Source organism: Rhinoraja longicauda, chromosome 17 (genome assembly GCF_053455715.1).
Source record: "Rhinoraja longicauda isolate Sanriku21f chromosome 17, sRhiLon1.1, whole genome shotgun sequence".
Taxonomy (NCBI): Eukaryota; Metazoa; Chordata; class Chondrichthyes; order Rajiformes; family Arhynchobatidae; genus Rhinoraja; species Rhinoraja longicauda.
In genome coordinates, this window is record NC_135969.1 from 5,635,116 (window position 1) to 5,657,932 (window position 22,817).

Consider the following 22,817-nt stretch of genomic DNA (forward strand, 5'->3'; position numbering starts at 1 on the left):
TCTCAGTTCTAAATGGCCTACCCCTTATTTTTAAACTGTGGCCCCTTGTTCTGGACTCCCCCAACATTGGGAACTTGTTTCCTGCCTCTAAGGTGTCCAACCCCTTAATAATCTTATACGTTTCGATAAGATCTCCTCTCATCCTTCTAAATTCCAGTGTATACAAGCCTAGTCGCTCCAGTCTTTCAACATATGACAGTCCCGCCATTCCGGGAATTTTTCACTCAGAAGCATGCTAACAATTTAACTACACCGAGTTCCAAGTTCGGGTTTAGAGGACATTATTTTGGGAAGGAGATGAGGAAAAAATGCCTTTAGTCAGAGGGTGGTCACAAAATGCTGGAGTAACTCAGTGGGTCAGGCAGCATCTCAGGAGAGAAGGAATGGGTGATGTTTCGGGTCGAGACCCTTCAGACTGAAGGGTGAGTTTCGTCAGAGGGTGGTGAATCTGTGGAATTCTTTGCCACAGAAGGCTGTGGAGGTCAAGTTAGTGGATATTTCCAAGGCTGAGATTGATAGATACTTGATTAGTGCGGGTGTCACTGGTTATGGGGAGAAGGCCGGAGAATGGGATTAGAAGGGAGAGATAGATCAGCCACGATTGAATGGCAGAGTAGACCTGATGGGCCGAATGGCATAATTCTACTCCTATCACTTATGACCAAGCCATTATTGCATGAGTTTAGTTTAGTTTAAAGATACAGCACCAGGCCGCTGAGTTCACGCCGGTTACACTAGTTTCAGGTGATCCCACTTTCTCATCCACTCGCAATTTACAACGGTCAATTAATCTACACACCTGCACGTCTTTGGGAAATGGGAGGAAACCGGAGCACCTGCAGGAACCCACACTGCCACACAAAGAGAACGTGCACGCTCCACGCAGACAGCACCCGGGGTGAGCGTTGAACCTGTGTCACTGACGCTGTGAAGGCAGGAGCTCTGTAGCTAATGCTGTCCAGTAATGCATGTTAAATATGAACCAAATATATACAAACTTCAGCTCTGGCATCAGGGGCATGGAAAGTTTTGCTCAATAAGAGCAAACCTACAGGCTTGCAGGTTAATTGGCTTGCTATAAATGTAAAATTGTCCCTGGTGTGTGTAGTAGGGTGGTGTTTATGTGTGGGGATCACTGGTCGGTGCGGACTCAGTTGGCCGAAGGACCTGTTTCCGCGCTGTTTCTCTAAACTAAACTAAACTAAGCTAAGAGACAAAAATGGCGCAATAATTTCCACTGCAGAGGCAATGCATGGGGCACGTTCTACTGTAGTAAAAAAATGAAGTTCTGTATTAAAACCTCAGTAAAAACCAACAGCGCTGTTTCAACGGGCAGGATGTAGAATCCTGACAGACTCAGATACATGAAACGGTCAATAATCTTCAATAGACATTAGACAATAGGTGCAGGAGGAGGCCATTTGGCCCTTCGAGCCAGCACCGCCATTCAATGTGATCATGGCTGATCATTCTCAATCAGTACCCTGTTCCTGCCTTCTCCCCATACCCCCTGACTCCGCTATCCTTAAGAGATCTATCCAGCTCTCTCTTGAATGCATTCAGAGAATTGGCCTCCACTGCCTTCTGAGGCAGAGAATTCCACAGATTCACAACTCTCTGACTGAAAAGGTTTTTCACACAGGGGTTAGAGATAAACTAAATATAGTGTTTATACTCATCTTAACTTTCACACAGCAAAGTGGGAAAGGGCCCAGTGCCCAAACTCCAGAACACAGGCCTTTGCTTAATAGTTTAAATAAATAGATCAGCCTCTCGCCTGGGGATACTGGAATGGTACACTGCAAATGGAGTGATTCCAAGGATAACTGAACTCCTCTTGGAAAGCTGCATGTGGACAGTATTGAGGTCACATCTGTTCCCGCACAAAAATGCTGCTTTTCCCCATGTTAGCTCTTCTTTTTAACACAAAGAATAGTAAACCCGAACATATACAGCCTGTACCAGACCATGTACAGAATTCTGTACTCCATTCGAGGGCCTACTCCTGCACCTATTTTCTATGTTTCTATGTTTCCATTCAAAGTACAGAATGGAGACTATGCTTTGCAGTGGTGATTAAAGTCGTGTTTGAGGCCATCAAAATCCATTGGGATAATGATTGAAAATGTATATATTAATTTTCCTAATTCCCTTAAGATCAAAGACGAGGAAAGGAAAGGAGATGGAAGAAAAATATCATATGTTATGACTTGCATCAGTGGAATGAATGAGGTGTAAGGATGAAACATTTAACATTTAAATAAAGTGTAAACTTTAAAATGCATTTCCTCGGGATAAGTCCGTGAGTTAATAACAGGGATCAGCAAAACATCTAGTTTTGCAGTTGCGTTAAATTTTGATTTAATTATATGAACTCCCTAAATCACTTTTCCCCTGCCCCCTTTCCTCGCCGTTGGTTCTCACATGCGAGCCTTTGCTGGAATAAGTGTCCCCACATTAACTGGGAAGCATGCACAGGCACTTTCAGTAGCACACAATAGTGTTGTATACTAGTACACACACACCTGTTGTATACAAGAACATAGTATTATCGTATCATTTAGTCGTATGAATTCTGGCAGCACGATTTGAAGGAGCTCACTCTTGGAAAGGTGAATTAGGTATGTAAAAAGGAAAAGATTAGTGAATGTAGGTCCCTTACAGTCAGAGACAGGTGAGTTTATAATGGGATACAAGGAAATGGCAGAACAGTTAAACGAGTACTTTGGTTCTGTCTTCACTAAGGAAGACACAAACAATCTCCCGGAAATACTAGGGGACCAAGGATCTAGTGGGAAGGAGGAACTGAAGGGAATCCACACTAGTCTGAAAATGGTGTTAGGTAAACTGTTGGGACTGAAGGCAGATAAATCCCCAGGGCCTGACGGTCTGCATCCCAAAGTACTCAAGGAGCTGGCCCTAGAAATCGTGGATGATCATTTTCCAATGTTCTCTCGACTCTGGATCAGTTCCTGTGGACTGGATGGTAGCCAATGTAACCCCACTTTTTTAGAAAGGAGGGAGAGAGAAAATTAGGAGTTTTTGACCAGTTAGCCAGGAAAATGCTGGAGTCGATTATTAAAGATGTTATAGCAACGCATTTGGAAAACTGACAGGATCTGTCAAAGTCAGCGTGGATTTATGAAGGGGAAATCATGCTTGACAAATCTTTTGGAATTTTTTGAGGATGTAACAAGTAGAATGGATAAGGGAGAGCCAGTGGATGTGATGTATCTGGGCTTTCAAAAACCCTTTGACAAGGTCCCACACAAGAGATTAGTGTGCAAAATTAGAGCACATGGTATTGGGGGGTAGGGTATTGACATGGATAGAGAACTGGTTGGCAGACAGGAAGTAAAGAGTAGGAATTAACGGGCCCTTTTCACAATGGCAGGCAGTGACTAGTGGGGTGTCGCAAAGCTCGGTGCTAGGGCCCCAGTTGTTTACAATATATATTAACGATTTAGACGAGGGAATTAAATGTGACATCTCTAAGTTTGTGGATGATACAAAGCTGGGTGGCAGTGTGAGCTGCGATGAGGATATTATGAGGCTGCAGGGTGACTTGGATAGGGGTGAGTGGGCAGAAGCATGGCAGATGCAGTATAATGTGGATAAATGTGAGGTTATCCATTTTGGTGGCAAGAACAGGAAGGCAGATTATTATCTGAATGGTGTCAAATTAGGAGAAGGGGAGGTGCAATGAGAACTGGGTGTGCTTGTACATCAGTCACTGAAAGTAAGCATGCAGGAACAACAGGCAGTGAAGAAAGCTAATGGTTGACCTTCATTGCGAGAGGATTTGAGTTTAGGAGCAAGGAGGTCCTACTGCAGTTGTACAGGGCCCTGGTGAGACCGCACCTGGAGTATTGGGTGCAGTTTTGGTCTCCTAATTTGAGGAAGGACATTCTTGCTATTGAGGGAGTACAGCATAGGTTCACCACGTTAATTCCCAGGATGGCGGAACTGACAAATGAAAGAATGGGTCAACTGGGCTTGAATTCGCTGGAATTTCAAAGGATGAGAGGGGGTCTTATAGAAATATAAAATTCTTAGAGGATTGGTCAGGTTAGATGCAGGAAAAGTGTTCCCAATGTTGGAGGAGTCCAGAACCAGGGGTCACAGTTTAAGAATAAGGGGTAGGCTATTTAGGACTGAGATGAGGAAAAACGTTTTCACCCAGAGAGTTGTGAATCTGTGGAATTCTCTGCCAGAGAAGGCAGTGGAGGCCAATTCACTGGATGCTTTCAAGAGAGACTTAGATTTAGGCTAAGGGAATCAAGGGATGTGGGTAAAAAGTTGGTACTGATTTTGGATGATCAGCCACGATCACATTGAATGGCGGTGCTGGCTCGAAGGGCCGAATGGTCTTCTCCTGCACCTATTTTCTATGTGTCTATGTTCTATGTTTCACTTGGAAGTGGGAGATCGGGTTTGAATGTACGAAGGTTGCAGATGCTGCCACGTTAGGGAACCCTACTCCTTACCAACGTGATGCACTGAGAACAGGGATACAAAATCTCAGAGGTTCTGACTGAGACCCGATATTTCTCTTAATAAATTCCATCAATATATTGGCTCAATTTATCCAGCGTCAGACCCGTAGCAATCATGTATCTTTAGATTGCGACTTTATTTACCATTTCCTAGTAGGCAATGGCCAATTGAGCTTTAAATGACCTGCAAGTATTGTGAGTGGAGGGATACTCCCGAGTTCACCAACACACGCCTTGTATAGAGCTCGCACAAACGCACCAGTGTTTGGAACATCTGGATTTTCCAGATGTTGCGGAGGGACGGACATCTTCTGCATTGCGGGAAGTCAGTTCATGGTTTCATTTCCGACTTCTGAACTGTTCGGGTTACGAACAGTTGGCAGGGACTGAACTCTGCGTAACTACTTCTTCTTGCGTATGGCATGCACAGCCTAAAGTTGTAGGTCAAGGGTAGACCTTCTTTGCCTCAGAGGGCAGTGGAGGCCAGTTCTCTGAATGCATTCAAGAGAGAGCTAGATAGAGCTCTTAAGGATAGCGGAGCCAGGGGGTATGGGGAGAAGGCAGGAACGGGGTACTGATTGAGAATGATCAGCCATGATCACATTGAATGGTGGTGCTGGCATCAAGGCCATCCACCCAGCAACTGATGCTGCCTTGGCCTAGATGTCAATAGACAATAGACAATAGGTGCAGGAGAATTCCACAGATTCACAACTCTCTGACTGAAAAAGTTACCCCGCTCAATCCCGGTCTAAATATCACATATCTTGACCAATGGATTTTTATAATTAAGTGGACTTGAATGTTTAATTTCCTTTTTCATTACAGTGACCGGGGATTTAATGAGGAAACGTATTTGTTTTGCATTGTTCATTTGTTATGTACACTGTATACTGCATGTGCTGAGATTACATACACATACAGACATGCAGACATGCTGTACATTTGGACAATAGCTGGAATACTCACTGGAGTTTAAAGGATGAGGGGGGACCTCATTGAAACTTACCGAATAATGAAAGGCCTGGATAGAGCGGATGTGGAGTGGATATTTCCACTAGTGGGAGTCTAGGATCAGACGTCACAGCCTCAGAATTAAAGGACGATCCTTTAGGAAGGAGATGAGGAGGAATTTCTTTAGTCGGAGGATGGGGAATCTGTGGAATTCATTGCCACGGAAGGCTGTGGAGGCCGTCAAATGATATTTTTAAGGCAGAGATAGATAGATTCTTGATTAGTGCAGGTGTAAGGGGTTATGGGGAGAAGGCAGGAGAATGGGGTTAAGAAGGAAAGATAGATTGTCCATGATTGAATGGCGGAGTAGACAATGGGCCAAATGGCCTAATTCTTCTCCTATCACTTATGACCTTATGAGTAGCACTGCTGTGGCACTCTTGGTGGAATCAACAAGCAGTTATCTTTATTGAGGTATGAGAATTACATTAATATTTACCTGCATTCTCAGCCACCGTCCGAACCCCTCTTTAAAGTTTAAGACACTTGGCTGAGCGCTCTGGTAAAATTAGTAAATATGCAGATGATACTAAGATAGGTGGTGTAGTTAATAATGAAGTAGAGTTTCAAAGTCTACAGAGAGACTTGGGCCTTTTGGAAGGGTGGGCTGAAAGATGGCAGATGGAGTTTAATGCTGATAAGTGTGAGGTGCTGCATTTTGGTAGGACAAATCAAAATAGGACGTACAGGGTAAATGGTAGGGAATTGAGGAATGTAGTGGAACAGAGGGATCTGGGAATAACTGTGCATTGTTCCCTGAAGGTGGAATCTCATGTGGATAGGGTGGTGAAGAAGGCGTTTGGTATGCTTGCCTTTATAAATCAGAGCATCGAATATAGAAGTTGGGATGTAATGTTAAAATTGTACAGGGCATTGGTGAGGCCGAATCTGGAGTATGGTGTGCAGTTCTGGTCGCCAAATTATAGGAAGGATGTCGACAAAATGGAGAGGGTACAGAGGAGATTTACTAGAATGTTGCCTGGGTTTCAGCACTTAAGCTACAGAGAGAGGTTGAACAGGTTGGGTCTTTATTCTTTGGAGCGTAGAAGGTTGAGGGGGGACTTGATAGAGGTTTTAAAAATTTTAAGAGGGACGGACAGAGTTGACGTGGGTAGGCTTTTCCCTTTGAGAGTGGGGAAGATTCCAACAAGGGGACATAGCTTCAGAATTGAGGGACAAAAGTTTAGGGGTAACATGAGGGGTAACTTCTTTACTCAGAGGGTGGTGGCTGTATGGAATGGGCTTCCGGTGGAAGTGGTGGAGGCAGGCTCGATTTTATTATTTAAGAGTAAATTGGATAGGTATATGGATAAGAGGGGATTAGAGGGTTATGGTCTGAGAGCAGGTAGATGAGGCTAGGTCAGAGAGCGTGGTCGGCGTGGACTGGTAGGGCCGAACAGGCCTGTTTCTGTGCTGTAGTTGTTATATGGTTATATGGTTATATGGTTATATTGGTCTTCATTTCCTGCAGTAAATTGTTCGCCAGGAGTACCAAACTATGACGACCACTGACTATTTGCCCAAATTTACTGCAACACTTTCTCACATGCCTTAACGTCAGGAAAGGCTAAATACACACATAGAAATCTTAAGCATTCTTTGCCGTTGTTCAATTCCTTCTGCTTCCAAGTTAATTGGTGTTCACTTTACTGAAAAATAAAACTTCTGGAAAGTGGGGTCGGTGTTGTTTGTTGGTTATTCATTCTGCGAAAATAGACAAAGCAAAGTCTAACTTTTACGCAACATCGTTGAATTGTATGCTGAAAAGGAAGGTCAGTTCCTTTGATTGCAATGTTAATTTGCACCCACGAGCTGAACATTGTTTTCATCTAGTCATAACATGATACATTAGTAAAAGATGGAGAGACATGTGTAGGAAGGAACTGCAGATGCTGCTTTACACCAAAGATAGACACAAAATGCTGGAGTAACTCAGCAGGACAGGCAGCATCTCTGGATGGAAGTTAATGCAGAGTTTCATATTGAGCAAATGGAATTTATATATTGTGAGAAGTTCTCAGTTAAATACTTTCACCTTAATATATGTAATTCAGCTCCATATTTAAAAAAAAACCTACCTTGGGCTTCACAACTTATGGAAATTTCATTCTTGGGAACTGGATGTAGATAGGAAGTAGACAATAGATAATAGACAATAGGTGCAGGAGGAGGCTATTCGGCCCTTTGAGCCAGCGTGTGTAGGAAGGAACTGCAGATGCTGGTTTACACCAAAGATGGACACAAAGTGCTGGAGTAACTCAGCAGGACAGGCAGCATCTCTGGATTGAATAAATGGGTGACGTTTAGGGTCGAGACCCTTCTCCACACTGGGAGTGCATGGATTTAGCATGTATTTGGAGTTACAACTGTAAAGAGATGAATGTGTCAACAACTGTGTTTAAACCCACATTAAGTAATGATTGGTTGTGCATACAATCAATGCTACCCAGCTTACAGTGTCTGAAGAGCTATGTTTTGAAATTAACTGTGTCTATTTGGGTTATATTTAAACCCAGAAATAAATCTTAGTGACTTTGGTGCGAAGTGAGTTATGCGTTTCAATGCACAAGCTGTCTTAATGGAGAGTATTATATCATATCATATCATATCATATATATACAGCCGGAAACAGGCCTTTTCGGCCCACCAAGTCCGTGCCGCCCAGCGATCCCCGTACATTAACACTATCCTACACCCACTAGGGACAATTTTTACATTTACCCAGCCAATGAACCTACATACCTGTACGTCTTTGGATTGATTAACACAAGCTCCAGTGGTGATCTAAACAGGATAAATCCATTGGTTTTTCAATTCGACGGGTAATCCAGGATAGAAACCTACTGAATAGATGCACACATCTAGGCTGTGCGTTTGCAGCTGGATCTGTGCAGTGAACAACAATGAGTCGACTCCTTGTGAAAGAATATCAAATCCAATCGAGCATTTCAAAAAGGATTCAGAGTTTCGCCCAGGCACGGTTGACCAGATTTGATGCCCTTTCACCTGGAGCCAGCATGACTGATGTTTGTCACCTAGGACGACAATGCAAACTCTCGCTGCAGGTTTCAATCCTACATCTGAGCTGCATTTGAATGGCAAATGAGCGTAAAACACAACGAAGAGGTAATAATGAAAGTGATGCATGTACGTCAACCATTGCCCTACTCCAGGCAATTTATATCAATGTTGTTAGACAGTCAAAGAGTGATATAGCATGGAAACAGGCCCTTCGGCCCAACTTGCCCACACTGGCCAACATGTCCCAACGACACTAGTCCCATCTGCCTGCCTTTGGCCCATATCCCTTCAAATCTGCCCTATCCATGTACTTGTCTAACTGTCTCTTAAATGTTGGGATAGTCCCAGCCTCAACTACCTCCTCCGGCAGCTTGTTCCATACCTCCACCACCCTTTGTGTGAAAAAGTTACCTCCGATTCCTATTAAATCTTTTCCCCTTCACCTTAAACCTATGTCCTCTGGTCTTCAATTCACCTACTCTGGGCAAGAGACTCTGTGCATCCTTCTATAGTATCACAAAATGCTGGAGTAACTCAGCAGGTCAGGCAGCATCTCAGGAGAGAAGGAATTGGTGACGTTTCGGGTCAAGACCCTTCTTCAGACGGATCCTTCATCTCACTTTTGTCAAAACACAAAGTACTGGAGGAACTCAGCCGGTCAGGCAGCATCTGTGGAAGGAATGGACAGGCAATGTTTTGGGTCAGGACCCTTCTTAGGACTGATTGCAGTTGGGGAGAGACAGCTGGAAAAGAAAGGTTGGGGCAGGTCGAAGCTTCTGAGGCTGTTTAACGACCGAAAACAAAGAAAAAAAACTCTGCAGGCTCTGGAAATAAACATAGAGCATGCTTGGGATGACTTGCAGGCCAGGCAGCATCTATGAGGAGAGAAAATTAATCTCCCCCCCATCTGTCGGATGATTGCTTTTCTTACATTAATGGCCAGAAGATCTATTTTGTTGAATTGGAAAGAAATCAATCCTCCTACTTTATTTCATTGGTTTTCTCAAACTATTTCATGTTTAAATTTGGAAAAGATTAGAAGTACTGTTTACGAACCTTCGATCAAATTTGAGCAGACTTGGAGGCCATTTATTCAATATTTTCATATCATGTAATGTGACCTTATTCCAACCTTTTTCGTTCTTCTTGATATTGCTTTATGCAGGTAGAGGGGATTGGAGCGGGCGACACTACTATGTTTTCGTTAACCACCTGGTACAGTCTGGTTTTTTTTCCTCTCTTTTTTTTTCTTCTTTTTCTCTCTCTTTTCGTTTTTCTTTTATCCTTATCTTTTTCATATATATACCGACATATCTTCTAGGTATAGATAACAATTTGTTTTACACAACCTGGGGATATTTATGTTATACATTGCCATTGCTTATGCTTATGTATTCCCTTATATTTATCCACTTATGTATTTTTGTATGCCTATTGAAAATACTATAAATAAAAATAAAAAAAAATTAAAAAAAACATTAAAAAAACCCAAAAAACACAAAGTACTGGAGGAACTCAGCCGGTCAGGCAGCATCTGTGGAAGGAATGGACAGGCAATGTTTTGGGTCAGGACCCTTCTTAGGACTGATTGCAGTTGGGGAGAGACAGCTGGAAAAGAAAGGTTGGGGCAGGTCGAAGCTTCTGAGGCTGTTTAACGACCGGAAACAAAGAAAAAAAACTCCGCAGGCTCTGGAAATCTGAAATAAACATAGAGCATGCTTGGGATGACTTGCAGGCCAGGCAGCATCTATGAGGAGAGAAAATTAACACCTCAGGTCCCGAAGTCTTCATCAGAATGGGAAAAAAAGCGAGCAAACATGCAGGTGTTAAGCAGTAGGGATGGAATGGGGAAGAGTCAGTGATGGGGTGAAAAGTGAACGATTGCCAACGAAAGCAGGAAGAGTGTAAATAGAGGGATGGTAGTTAGAAGAATGGTATCCAGCCAGGGTAGAAGCCTGAGGAGATTTCAGGAGGACCAGAAGATGTCCACAGTCTGGGTTGAAGCCTCCTGGCCAAAGACACGAGCATGGAGCTGTGGGCAGAGGAAGAACGCTCAATATAATGTAAGACTTGGAATAAATTAAGATGGGGATGTAAGGGGAAGGAACTAAGGTCTCAGCAAAGGATAATCACTCAGGGCCAGAGAGGGGAAGAGTAGAAGAGATTACCAAAATATATTACGAGACTGCGACCCCCACACATTACCACTATTCTACACACAATCGGAACAATTTACACATACACCAAGCCATTTAACCTGTACATCTTTAGAGTGTGGGAGGAAACCGAAGATCTCGGAGAAAACCCACGAAAGTCACAGGGAGAATGTACAAACTCCTTATAGACAGCATCCCGTAGTCGGGATCGAACCCAGGTCTCGAGTCTACAAGTGTTGTAAGGCAACAACTCTACCGCTGCGCCACCGTACCACCCCTTCAGTCTATCTTCAGTTTTAGATCCAGTTTGCCAACTTGTCCCTGGATCCCGAAATCCCGACCAGTCTTCCATGTGGGATATCTTCAAAGGGCTTAGTAATGCCCATGTAAATTGTATCTACTACCCGCCTTCATTAATATATGCTGTTACCTCTTCAAAGAATTCAATCAAATTGGCCAAAGCCAGGATCTGTCCTTGACAAAGCCATGTTGTCGGCCTTTGATTAATCCTTGCCTTTTCAAATGATCATTCATACCCTCCCTCAGAGGTTTTTTAGGGGTATCTTCCCGACCACTGACGTCAGGCTGATAGATCGATGGTTGCCAGGCCTATTTGCTGCTACGGGGTGCAAAAGGGAGATAATATTTGTTATGTGTAGGAAGGAACTGCAGGTGCAGGTTTACACCAAAGATAGACACAAAATGCTGGAGTAACTCAGCGGGGCAGGCAGCATCTCTGGAGAAAAGGAATGGGTGACATTTCGGGTTGCTAACCAACTTGAATGTTGATTTCTCTAACTTCAAGTAACCCTTGCTTTCCCTCTCTCTCCATCACTCCCCCACCCCAGTTCTCTGACTAGTTCCACTGTCCTCCTGATTAAATATCACCGATTGTATGCCCTGTTGTCATCTTCCCCACAGCCAACAGTCAACCATTCCACATTCCCTTATCACCATCTGCTTTGATCTGTTGTTTTCACACCTTCCCCTTCCATATCTCTAAACTCTCTCTCCCTTGAGTCGCAGTCTGAAGAAGAGTCTCGACCTGAAACGTCACCCATTCCTTCTCTCCAGCGATGCTGCCTGTCCCGCTGAGTTACTCCAGCATTTTGTGTCTATCTTTAATATTTGTTATTGTCCAGTCATCTGTGTCTACTCCAGCATTTTGTGTCAACCATCTGGTAACTACTAGTGTCCAGCAAAGATTTAAAGATTTCAGCCAGAGCTCCTGCAATAGCTTCCTCTGCCTCCTGTTGCAGTCTTTGGTAAACCCCATCCAGTCTCAGGGATACTATCCACCTTTAAGCCCACTAAGGCATCGAGTGCTTTCACTTTATTTCACCAAACCCTTCACTGAATTCTCCAACTACTGTCTGGTTCCTTTGGGAGTACATTAAAAGTTACATTGATTTACATTAATTTAAAACCATATTTAAGATCTTGAGGGTTATCATTGAGTAGAGACGTAAAGGCAACAGATTGTCACATGCAATGGTCACAAAACGATGTCAGAGGCTCAGTATTTTGTAACTGAACTTCGCTCACCCTAAATCTTTTCCACCCTCTGCAAGGCACATTAGTGACAGACAAATTTTGGTGAATAACCTGCTCCTTTCAGCATTACTTCAGCCATTCAGCCTTTGACTGGAAAACCATTACTCCACTGGGGCAATTGTTGAAAGAGCACGAACTCTGCTCAGGACTGTAAGCACTAGAATCTATAAAATGTACATGACAGCACGGTGGCGCAGCGGTAGAGTTGCTGCCTTACAGCGCTTACGGCGCCAGAGCCCCAGGTACAATCCCGACTACGTGCTGTCTGTACGAAGATTTACATTCTCCCCGTGACCTGTTTGGATTTTCTTCAAGACCTTCTGTTTCCTCCCACACTCCAAAGACGTACAGGTTTGTAGGTTACTTGGCTTGGTATAAGTGTAAATTGTCACTAGAGTGTGTGGGGATAGTGTTAATGTGTGGGGATCACTGGTTGGCGTGGACTCGGTGGGCCGAAGGGCCTGTTTCCCCGCTGTATCTCTAAAAAAAAACTCACTGGATGGCAATCTTGATTACAAATTTCACAGCAAAAAGACAAACATGTTGGACAATGGAAAAAAGTTGGCAGCAGGCCAGAAACTGGTGAGATAGTGGACCTTTGGATGGTGAGTGTTCAAACACTGATGAAGAGGGAGATGCAGAGTACGGATAGTTTAGATCACAGTAGGGCCTTCTATATCTGAAAAACTCTTGTGAAATGGAGATTATAAATACAGACTCCCTGCCAGAAAGACCATTTGCCATCAGAATATTTAGACAATAGACAATAGGTGCAGGAGGAGGCCATTTGACCCTTCGAGCCAGCACCACCATTCAATGTGATCATGGCTGATCATTCTCAATCAGTACCCCGTTCCTGCCTTCTCCCCCTACCTCCTGACTCCGCTATCCTTAAGAGCTCTATCTAGCTCTCTCTTGAATGCATTCAGAGAATTGGCCCCCACTGCCTTCTGAGGCAGAGAATTCCACAGATTCACAACTCTCTGACTGAAAAAGTTTTTCCTCATCTCCGTTCTAAATGGCGTACCCCTTATTCTTAAACTGTGGCCCCTGGTTCTGGACTCCCCCAACATTGGGAACATGTTTCCTGCCTCTAACGTGTCCAACCCCTTAATAATCTTATACGTTTCGATAAGATCCCCTCTCATCCTTCTAATTTGTATCAAGGGAGTCAGAAATCGAGTCATGAAAACAGTTGACACGAGGAGAAGGCATCAATAACATCCCCAATGACGGTGGGGCTAAAGGGAAGAGTTTGCAGCCATGTCCAGCTGGAATGATGAATAGATTATCCATCTCCATCATCACTGAGGCCTGTCTTCAGCCAGTTCAATTCACGCCATGCGGCATCAAGAAATGCTGAGAGCATGAGAAGACTGAGACTAATAACATTCCAGCTGGAGTACTGAAGACCAGCACTCTAAAACTTGGCGCATCTCGAACCAAGTTGCTTTAGTACAGTCACAGTATTGGCATCTGCAGGGCTCATCTAATCTAATCCAATCCAATCCAATCCAATCCAATCCAATCCAATCCAATCCAATCCAATCCAATCCAATCCAATCCAATCCAATCCAATCCAATCCAATCCAATCCAATCCAATCCAATCCAATCCAATCCAATCCAATCCAATCCAATCCAATCCAATCCAATCCAATCCAATCCAATCCAGTCCAATCCAATCCAATCCAGTCCAATCCAATCCAATCCAATCCAATCCAATCCAATCCAATCCAATCCAATCCAATCCAGTCCAGTCCAATCCAATCCAATCCAATCCAATCCAGTCCAATCCAATCCAATCCAATCCAATCCCATCTAATCCAATCTAATCTAATCTATTCTAACCTAATCTCATCTAATCTGACTAATAACCCCAGAATTACCACAATTTTGTGCCCCACATATGATACAATATGATATGAAAGAACTTTATTTATCCCAAGAGGGAAATTGATTTGCCAACAGTCATAAAACACAAGATGCATGAAACATGAAATTAAAGTGATGAGTGGAAAGGATTGGGGATGTGCAAAGATTGGGGAGGGGGGGGGGGGGGGGAGAGAGAAGGGGGGTGGGGAGTCAGTCTCAGTCTACCCCACGACAGAAGGGGGAAGAGTTGTACAGTTTGATAGCCACAGGGAAGAAGGATCTCCTGTGGCGTTCAGACCTGCATTTTGGGGGAACCAGTCTGTTGCTGAAGATGCTCCTCAGGTTGACCAGTGTGTCATGGAGGGGGTGAGCTGTGTTGTGAGCTGAGGGGGTGAACTCCTCCACAGTTTGAGGAGCATCCTCCTCTCCAAGTCAGTGGATATTTTTAAGGCAGATTCTTGGTTAGAACGGGTGTCAAGGGTTATGGGAAGAAGGCAGGAAAATGGGATTAGGAGGCAGAGATCAGCCATGATTGAATGGCGGAGTGAACTCGATGGGCCAAATGGCCTAATTCTACTCCCATAACTTGTGAACTTGTGAATTAGTCCATCAAGTGCCACTTAGTCACCAAATAACCTGCTCACCGATATCGAGGTTGCAATTGCCAGGACCACTCAGCTCCAAACCTCATCACAGCCTTGGTCCGAAGAATCCTGGTAAAACTAAGGGCAATGAGCTTCGTGGAGACTACACTTCCATGGTTGAACTTACAAAAGATGATGATTGTTAGAGATTGATCATCCCTTGCACAGCACACCAGTGCAGGAGTATTCAGACAGCCATTCTCAGCTAGTTCATCAGTCAACCTCTTTCCATCTTAGGCTCAGAAGTAAGGACCTTTACACAATGTCCAGGCCCATTCTCAATTCCTCAAGAAATGAAGGAATTGAAAGAATGAATGAATGAATGAATAAGTTTAAGTTTATTGGCCAAGTATGTGCGTACACAAGGAATGTGCCTTGGTGCTCTGCTCACAAATGACAACACAAACATACAGTTAACAATTAAGAATAAAGCATAACCACATCAAAACAATAAGGATACACCATTACGGTCTAAACATGTGGGTGAAAATAAACCAGAGTAAAAAAGAGACTACAGACTTTGGTTATTGAGTAGAACTACTACTCGTGGGGAAAAAAGCTGTTTTTATGTCTGGCTGTGGCTGCTTTGACAGTCCGGAGTTGCCTTCCAGAGGGAAGTGCTTCAAAGAGTCTGTGGCCAGGGTGAGAGGGGTCAGAGATGATCTTGCCCGCTCGCTTCCTGGCCCTTGCAGTGTACAGTTCGTCAATTTGGGTAAAGGCGCAGCTAAAGACAACATTCAGTTACGGGTGGCAAGTAAAATACCAAGCAATGACAAAGCCTTCTAAGAAAAGGTGGAACCACTTATCTCTGACTTTCGATTACATTGGTCACGATGAGTCCCCCAAAATAAACACCCGGGAATCACCATGAAAGAGAAATGTATCTTGATCAGCTGCAGAACGACAGCAGCTACCAGACACATTAGAGGCATTAGAGACACAGTCAGTCTGAAGCAAAGATACTAGAGGAATCTCCAAACGGCCACTGCGGTTCCTCAAGTATTGAGAGCAGGGCTGACATTGCAACGTGACTGCACCCACAGAAAATGGACAAGAGCTGTTAGTTCTGCATTCTTACTGAGCACAGGAGCATCAAATATACCACTGCCCTGCACGAACACAACAAGACAATGTGAGTCGTGTTAGACGGCACACCGTGCAATATGTTTCAATCAAACCAAAGATAGTAGAGGAGCAAGATAGACCACTCGACCCTAAAAACCGTAGTATGTCATGGCGCCATTTTAGTAGGCAGAAACTTGCGGAAACATTTTAAAAGAAAAATAACAAAAATCTGCGAATTGATAGATGAGATACATTCTGCATTTTTATGATATCATCACACATACTGTTCCCCCAAAACACTGATTACACTGCGAGAGGCATAGCGAACGGTGGGTTTTTGCCGACTAAAATGGCAGACGTTACGCTCCTTTGCGTACTACAGTACAGGCGATTTCAACGGAGTGGTCCGTCTTGTTCCTCTAGTATCTTTGGTCTGAAGAAGGGTCTCGACCCGAAACGTTACCCTTCCTTCTCTCCCGAGATGCTGCCTGACCTGCTGAGTTACTCCAGCATTTTGCGTCTACATTAGAGGCAAGGTATTCTGTGGCAAGTGATCTTCTGCAATCTCATTCCTTTCCAGCGTCTACAAGCATCTTGTGAAGGGTGCAGTGGAATGGCCTCTACATGTCTGGATGAACGCGGCTTCAAAAATACTCAAGAAAATTGAAACCCTCTGGGACAAAGTAATCAGATTGATGGGTACTCCATCAACAATTCTCAACATTCCCAGTGGTGGTGCACAGTGGCTGTGGACTGGGAGGTGCAGTCAATGTAACTGAGGCAATGGTGGGTGTAGTGTACCACCTACAACATACATTACACTTACATTGTCTCAGCTAGATTGACTGCACCTCCCAGACCCTTCGTCTCTTGGGCTCTACCACCAAAAGGGACGAGGGATTCAGGAACATGCGAACACCACCCCTGCCTGCATGGTCTCCTCCAAGTTGCCTTCTACACTGACTGGGAAATACATCATTTATTCCTTGCTGTTGGGTTTAAATCCTGGAACTGCCTCCCCAAAAGCACTGGGGAATTGTATTTATCAAACGGACTGCAGGTGTCCAGGAAGGGAATACTCCATCGCTTCACAAGGCCACTGAGGGATGGTCAATACATGATCCCTTCAATGCTTAGATAATAGCAAAGAAAAAGAATAAATAAAACAGCAACTGGAGGTAAAAATACCCTTGAACACATTTCTATGCCTCCAAGGGGGAGCTTGTCACCTGGAGAAAGGTATTTGTGGGCCGCACGGTGGCGCAGCGGTAGAGTTGCTGTCTTACAGCGCTTGCAGCGCCAGAGACCCAGGTTCGATCCCGACTACGGGTGCTGTCTGTACGGAGTTTGTACGTTCTCCTCGTGACCTGCGTGGGTTTCCTCCGAGATCTTCGGTTTCCTCCCACACTCCAAAGGCGTACAGGTCTGTAGGTTAATTGGCTTGGTGTGTGTGTAAATTGTCCCTAGTGTGTGTAGGATAATGTTAATGTGTGGGACTCAGTGGGCCGAAGGACCTGTTTCCACGCTGTATCTCTTAAACTAAACTAAAGGTGATCTGATGGGGCCAGTACATAGGCGGTGATCAGACTGGCAATGATAAAACGGAGGTAATTTATTTCCATCTAACTGGTGTGGCTGACCTTTCATTATCTTCTTCATGGAGAACTATATCATTGTTTACACAGCAATCTAAGGTTTTGCAATTCTTTGGAATGCACCCGAATTAGTAACCAGCCAGTTAAACGAAGTAAGATTCAATTAGTAACTCAATTACTTTTTTCTATCTTTCATGTCAACATGATTTATGTGCAATAGCACAAGCCAGGTTCATGTAGCCAGCAGGGCATTTAAAAGAATGATCTCTTTAACAACTACAAGCTTATTTTTGTTACTACAAGTTAAAAGTACTAATGACCGTATATCATAATGTTTAATAGAGTCTCAAGCCAGGTTCATGCAGCCAACAGACCCTCAACTTTATTGGTGTCTGATTCATCCGTGCCAGCAGGTCCATCTTTGCTAGTACATAGCATTTTAGCATTTGTTGGTTGGGAAACCTAATCCTTCTACACTCATCTGCAGCAGGATCTTAGGTTCAAACTTAGGTTCATAGATCGAGTGCCTCATTCACAGATCCAGTGTCATGCAAAGTCAATTGCAGTAATTGCACAGAATTGTGGGCACATCACAAAAACCAACCTCTCTTCCATTGACTCCATTTATACCACATTTATGGCTTGACTGTAGTCATGTATTGTCTTTCCGCTGACTGGTTAGCTTTTCACTGTTCCTCGGTACACGTGACAATAAATTAAACTCACCATGACTTACGTGCTGTCTGCACGGAGTTTGTACGTTCTCCCCGTGACCTGCGTTGGTTTTCTCCGAGACCTTCGGTTTCCTCCCACACTCCAAAGGCGTACAGGTTTCAAACATTATGGTGCCCCGAGATGGGGGGGACTATGTATAAACACTGCTGTAATTTCTACATGGTGAAACCAAAATGTATAAAAATGGCCTTTAATAAAATCTGACAATGTGCACTTTAACCACATGTGATTTTTTTCTATTACAAATCTCAAATTGTGGAGTACAGAGGCAAATAAATAATTGAGGGGTCTTTGTCCCAACCATTATGGAGGGCACTGTATATGTATAAACCATTCTGTGGTCATCCCTATGGACTAGCCCATAAATGTAATTATGGTGAAGGGCTGCCAGCACCTCGACTTTCTTTGAAGTTTAAAGAGATTAAAAATGTCATTGAAGAGTCCAACAAGCTTTTGTAGATTTAGTTTAGTTTAGCTAGGAGATACAGCGTGGAAACAGGTCCTTCGGCCCACCTATTCCGCATCGACCAGTGATATCCGTACACCAACACTATCCTACACACCAGGGACAATTTACAATCGTTACTGAAGCCAATTAAGCTACGATGTTGGAGGAAACCAGAAAACCCACATGGTCACGGGGAGAATGTACAAACTCCGTACAGACAGCACCCGTGGTCAGGATCGAACACTGGTCTCTGGCACTGTAAGACAGCGACTCTGCCAGTGTGTTACCCAGATGTACTGTTGAAGACACCCCGACCGGTTGCATTATGGCCTGGTGTGGCAATTCAAACACACAGGAACACAAGAGGCTTCAGGGCGTGATCTGCTCAGCCCTGTCCGTGCCAGGCACAGCCCTTTCCTCTATCTAAAGCATCGACACGAGGCACTGCCTCAAGAAGGCGGCATCTATCATTACGGACCTCCACCATCCAGCCAGGCCTTTTTCTCATTGCCACCATCAGGCAGGAGGTAAAGAAGCCGGAATTCCCCCACCTCCAAATTCAGGGACATTTACTTTCCTACAACGATCAGGTTCTTGGATTAACCTGAACAATCATGACCCTTCCTCGGCAACATAATACTATGGACCACTACTTGCATTACCATGGATTTGTGTCGTTTACACTCATATCTTGACTTTTTGCAGTCTTTTTCTTTTCACAATCTTGTAGAATTTATGTGTAATTTATGTTTCTGTGTGCTGTCAGCATCTATGTGTTTGTAATGCTGCTACAAGCAAGCCTTTTATTCTACCTGTATGTCACCATACATCATGCATATCACAATAAACTCAATTTGACTTGACATTAGTTATTTTCTTGGCTTCTGCTATCTTCTTCTAACTTGCAATCGGTCCAACAAACAGAGCTGAAAATGACTACAATATCCTCCTATATTCCCTACACTAATCACCCTTGTGGAGAATGTCTGTTAGACATATATATATACATATAGGACATGTCTGGTTTTGTGAACTTCATTATTGGCAAGTGTAGGAAAGAACTGCAGATGCTGGTTTCAATCGAAGATGGACACAAAATGCTGGAGTAACTCAGCGATTCGGGTCGAAGAAGAAGTTTCGGGTCTGAAGAAGGGTCTTGACCCGAAACGTCACCCGTTCCTTCTCCCCAAAGGTGCTGCCTGTCCCGCTGAGTTACTCCGGCATTTTTGTGTCTATATTCATTGTTGGTAATCTCTAGTGTTTTGTCCTCTAATCCAGTCATTGCTGGCCTCCATTTAACAGGATTATTCGACTGTTAACTCTCAGCCTGCTTGCCAATCAAAAACACACGTGTTTAAAGGCATGCTTAATTCGATTACATGCTCTGCGGTATAATTGATTCTGATGCTCCACTGGACAACCTGCCGTGTAGGTAGGGAATTACATGGTTTGCACACGAGGCTAAAGACATTAATATTGGGGTGGTTTTCAGGTGAAAATATATCCAGTGTTTGTAATTTTTCCATAACTATTGAAATTGGACTGCAATTGTGTTGGATTGTGAGAGATGTCAAATTCGAGTCTTGATGTTTTGCTTAATTTCTTCTGGGACTTGGAAGAAATTTCATTTGCACCTTGAAACGTTTACTTCTTTGAGTCTTGCCCTGTCCAGGCAGTAAAATTCATCACCAACAGCTCTTGATGGTGCAAAATATACAAGGCTGGTGGATGGGAATGGGCAATGAACGGTGAATGCCTTTTCATGTCCTTCACGTTCAGATGTTTCAGACCAAGTTGTCAGGATTATATTTGCTAACATTTATACGTATGAACATTGCATTTTTCATATATATTTCCTTTGAACGTAGGCAGCCATTTAGCCCATTGGGGGAAATTCTATCCCCCCCTTCCAGCATAGATTTGATGGGCTGAATGGCTGAATTCCATTTCCCCATGACATTTCTCTGTAATCTATTCTCTCCACATTCCCATCAAACCACTTTGAATTCCTATGAGGAATTTATGGTTGTTAATTCACCTACCAATCAGTGTAACGTCAGGAAATCAGAGCACATGTGGGAAATCCATACAGTCACAAGGAGAACATGCAAACTCCACCGAGCTTCAGAAGTCAGGATTAGACCCGTGTGACTTCAATTGAAAGATAGCTCCTCCTACTACGACTACTTATAACTACTTATAACTATGAATGCCTGCAGTCCGTTTGTCTTTTGTGTTTTTTGTTGTTTTTGTCTTAATTGTAGTTTAGATATGATGTAGTGTTTGCGGTTGTGTATTATGTGTGGGGGGGGGGGGGGGTGGGAACTGTAACATTGTCTCTCCCGAGCGGAGACGCGACCTTTGTTTCTGTGTCGTGTCTCCGTTCCCGCTGCGGCCTACCACCGGCCATGCACCTGGAGCTGACGGCCTCCGGCTGGGACCACCCGGGATCTGGTTCGCAGAGCCCACGGCCCGGACTCAGCTTAGATGTCAGGCCCCTGATATCAGTCTGAAGAAGGGTCTCGACCCGAAACGTCACCCATTTCTTCTCTCCAGAGATGCTGCCTGACCTGCTGAGTTACTCCAGCATTTTGTGTCTACCTTCGATTTAAACCAGCATCTGCAGTTCTTTCCTACACAACTAGAGAGTGGTCCTAACCTACCATCGCAGACGCATGGACTATCTTTAATCGGACATTACTGGACTCTATCTTGTACTAAACGTTATTCCCTTTATCCTGTATCTGTAGACTGTGGATGGCTTGATTGTAATCTTGTATAGTCGTTTCACTGATTGGAAAGCACGCAACAAAAAACGTTACACTGTACCTCGATACACGAGACAATAATAAACTAAACTAAACTAAACTAAACTAAACTAAACTAAACACAACTCAACCACGTCTTCTGGCAGCTCAAGTACCACCCTTTGTGTAAAAGTTACCTATCAGGTTCCAATTGCATTTTTCCCCTCTCACCTTGAACCTATGTCCTCTAGTTCTTGATTTCCCAACCTGGGAAAAAGATTATCTGCATTCTCTCTGTGAATGGCCCTCATGAGTTCATACACCTCTTAGATCACCCTTTAGTTTTCTGTGTTGCAAGGAATAAGATCTCAGTCTTCCCAATCTCTTCCTATAAGTCAGTGCTTCGAGTCCTGGCAACACCTCTGTAGGTATTCTCTGGACTCTTTGCCGCACAATGGGATCTTTCCGAGAGCAGGGGACCTGAAAGTGAACACAATAGCCCGAGTGCAACCTCACTTGACTGCAACATAACATTCAAGACTCAGTGCCCTTGCTGAAGGCCAATGTGCCAAAACATTACCCTGTTCACCTGTGAAGCCACTTCCAGGAAAGTTGACTTAGTTCATCTTCCTTAATATTGATCAATACTGTTATAAACTATGGCATCATCCGTTTTGCTTAGAAGCATTACTGCTTGAATTGCATTCTGCTTGGAAGAATTCTGTTTTGTATTTGCAGCACAGTTTCTAATTGAGTACGTTCACATTTTTAAAACAAGTCTAATTTTAACACACGTTCACTTATAACCTTGCTATCAGATCATCATTGCCACGAGCCACTTTAGCAGGTCAGCCTGGAGAAGGCTGGTGAATTGTCTACCTTTCTCCTGATGGCTTCTCAACACCTGCTTTCTCCCAGCACTGCGGGCAGTCAGCACCCCTCACAAGTCAACTGCGGCCTAGAAATTGACGTTACCTTCGGGAAGTAGGCTTCTCCTAGGTCCTCTTCTTCTCACTGCACTGGGAGGCCTTTGCATCGGTTCCAAAAATGTTTTGCTGCATTATATCAGGCTTCCACTGTCAATCTTTGCCTCCTGAATCTAGCTTTGTGCTGTCTGCCTGGGCTTTGCTCTGTTTCCGCTGCCAATTTCCCATGGATTTTGTGGAGCGCCTCACCACAGCACTGAATTCAAATGAGCCTGTGCATCATTAACATGTTGTTTGGCATCTTGGTGTATTGGAGTTGCCTGTGAGTTGCGACTGGTCAGTGCAAAGCTGTGTTGAGAGTTTGTACTAGATCTGAGTGGAAAACACAGTTTTCTTGGCAAAATATAAATGCAGAGCTACTTTCAATTGTGCTTGTGCTACTTCCTGAATGTTTGTTAGACAAGGTAAAAATTCAGCTCAGAACTAACTGTGTGGTATTTTAAAATCTTATTAAAGGCTCCACTGCTCTTGAAATATTTTGAG

General features: G+C 43.8%; 1 protein-coding gene across 1 annotated transcript in view; it reads right to left on the reverse strand.

Moving 5' to 3' along the window:
* Positions 1-22,448, reverse strand: part of slc6a1b (solute carrier family 6 member 1b) — a 75,070-nt gene extending 52,622 nt beyond the window's left edge. The window contains exon 1 of the mRNA XM_078413994.1: positions 22,324-22,448. The gene's annotated coding sequence lies outside the window, so the exon portion shown is untranslated. The remainder of the gene's footprint in view (positions 1-22,323) is intronic.
* Positions 22,449-22,817: the final 369 nt, after the last annotated feature.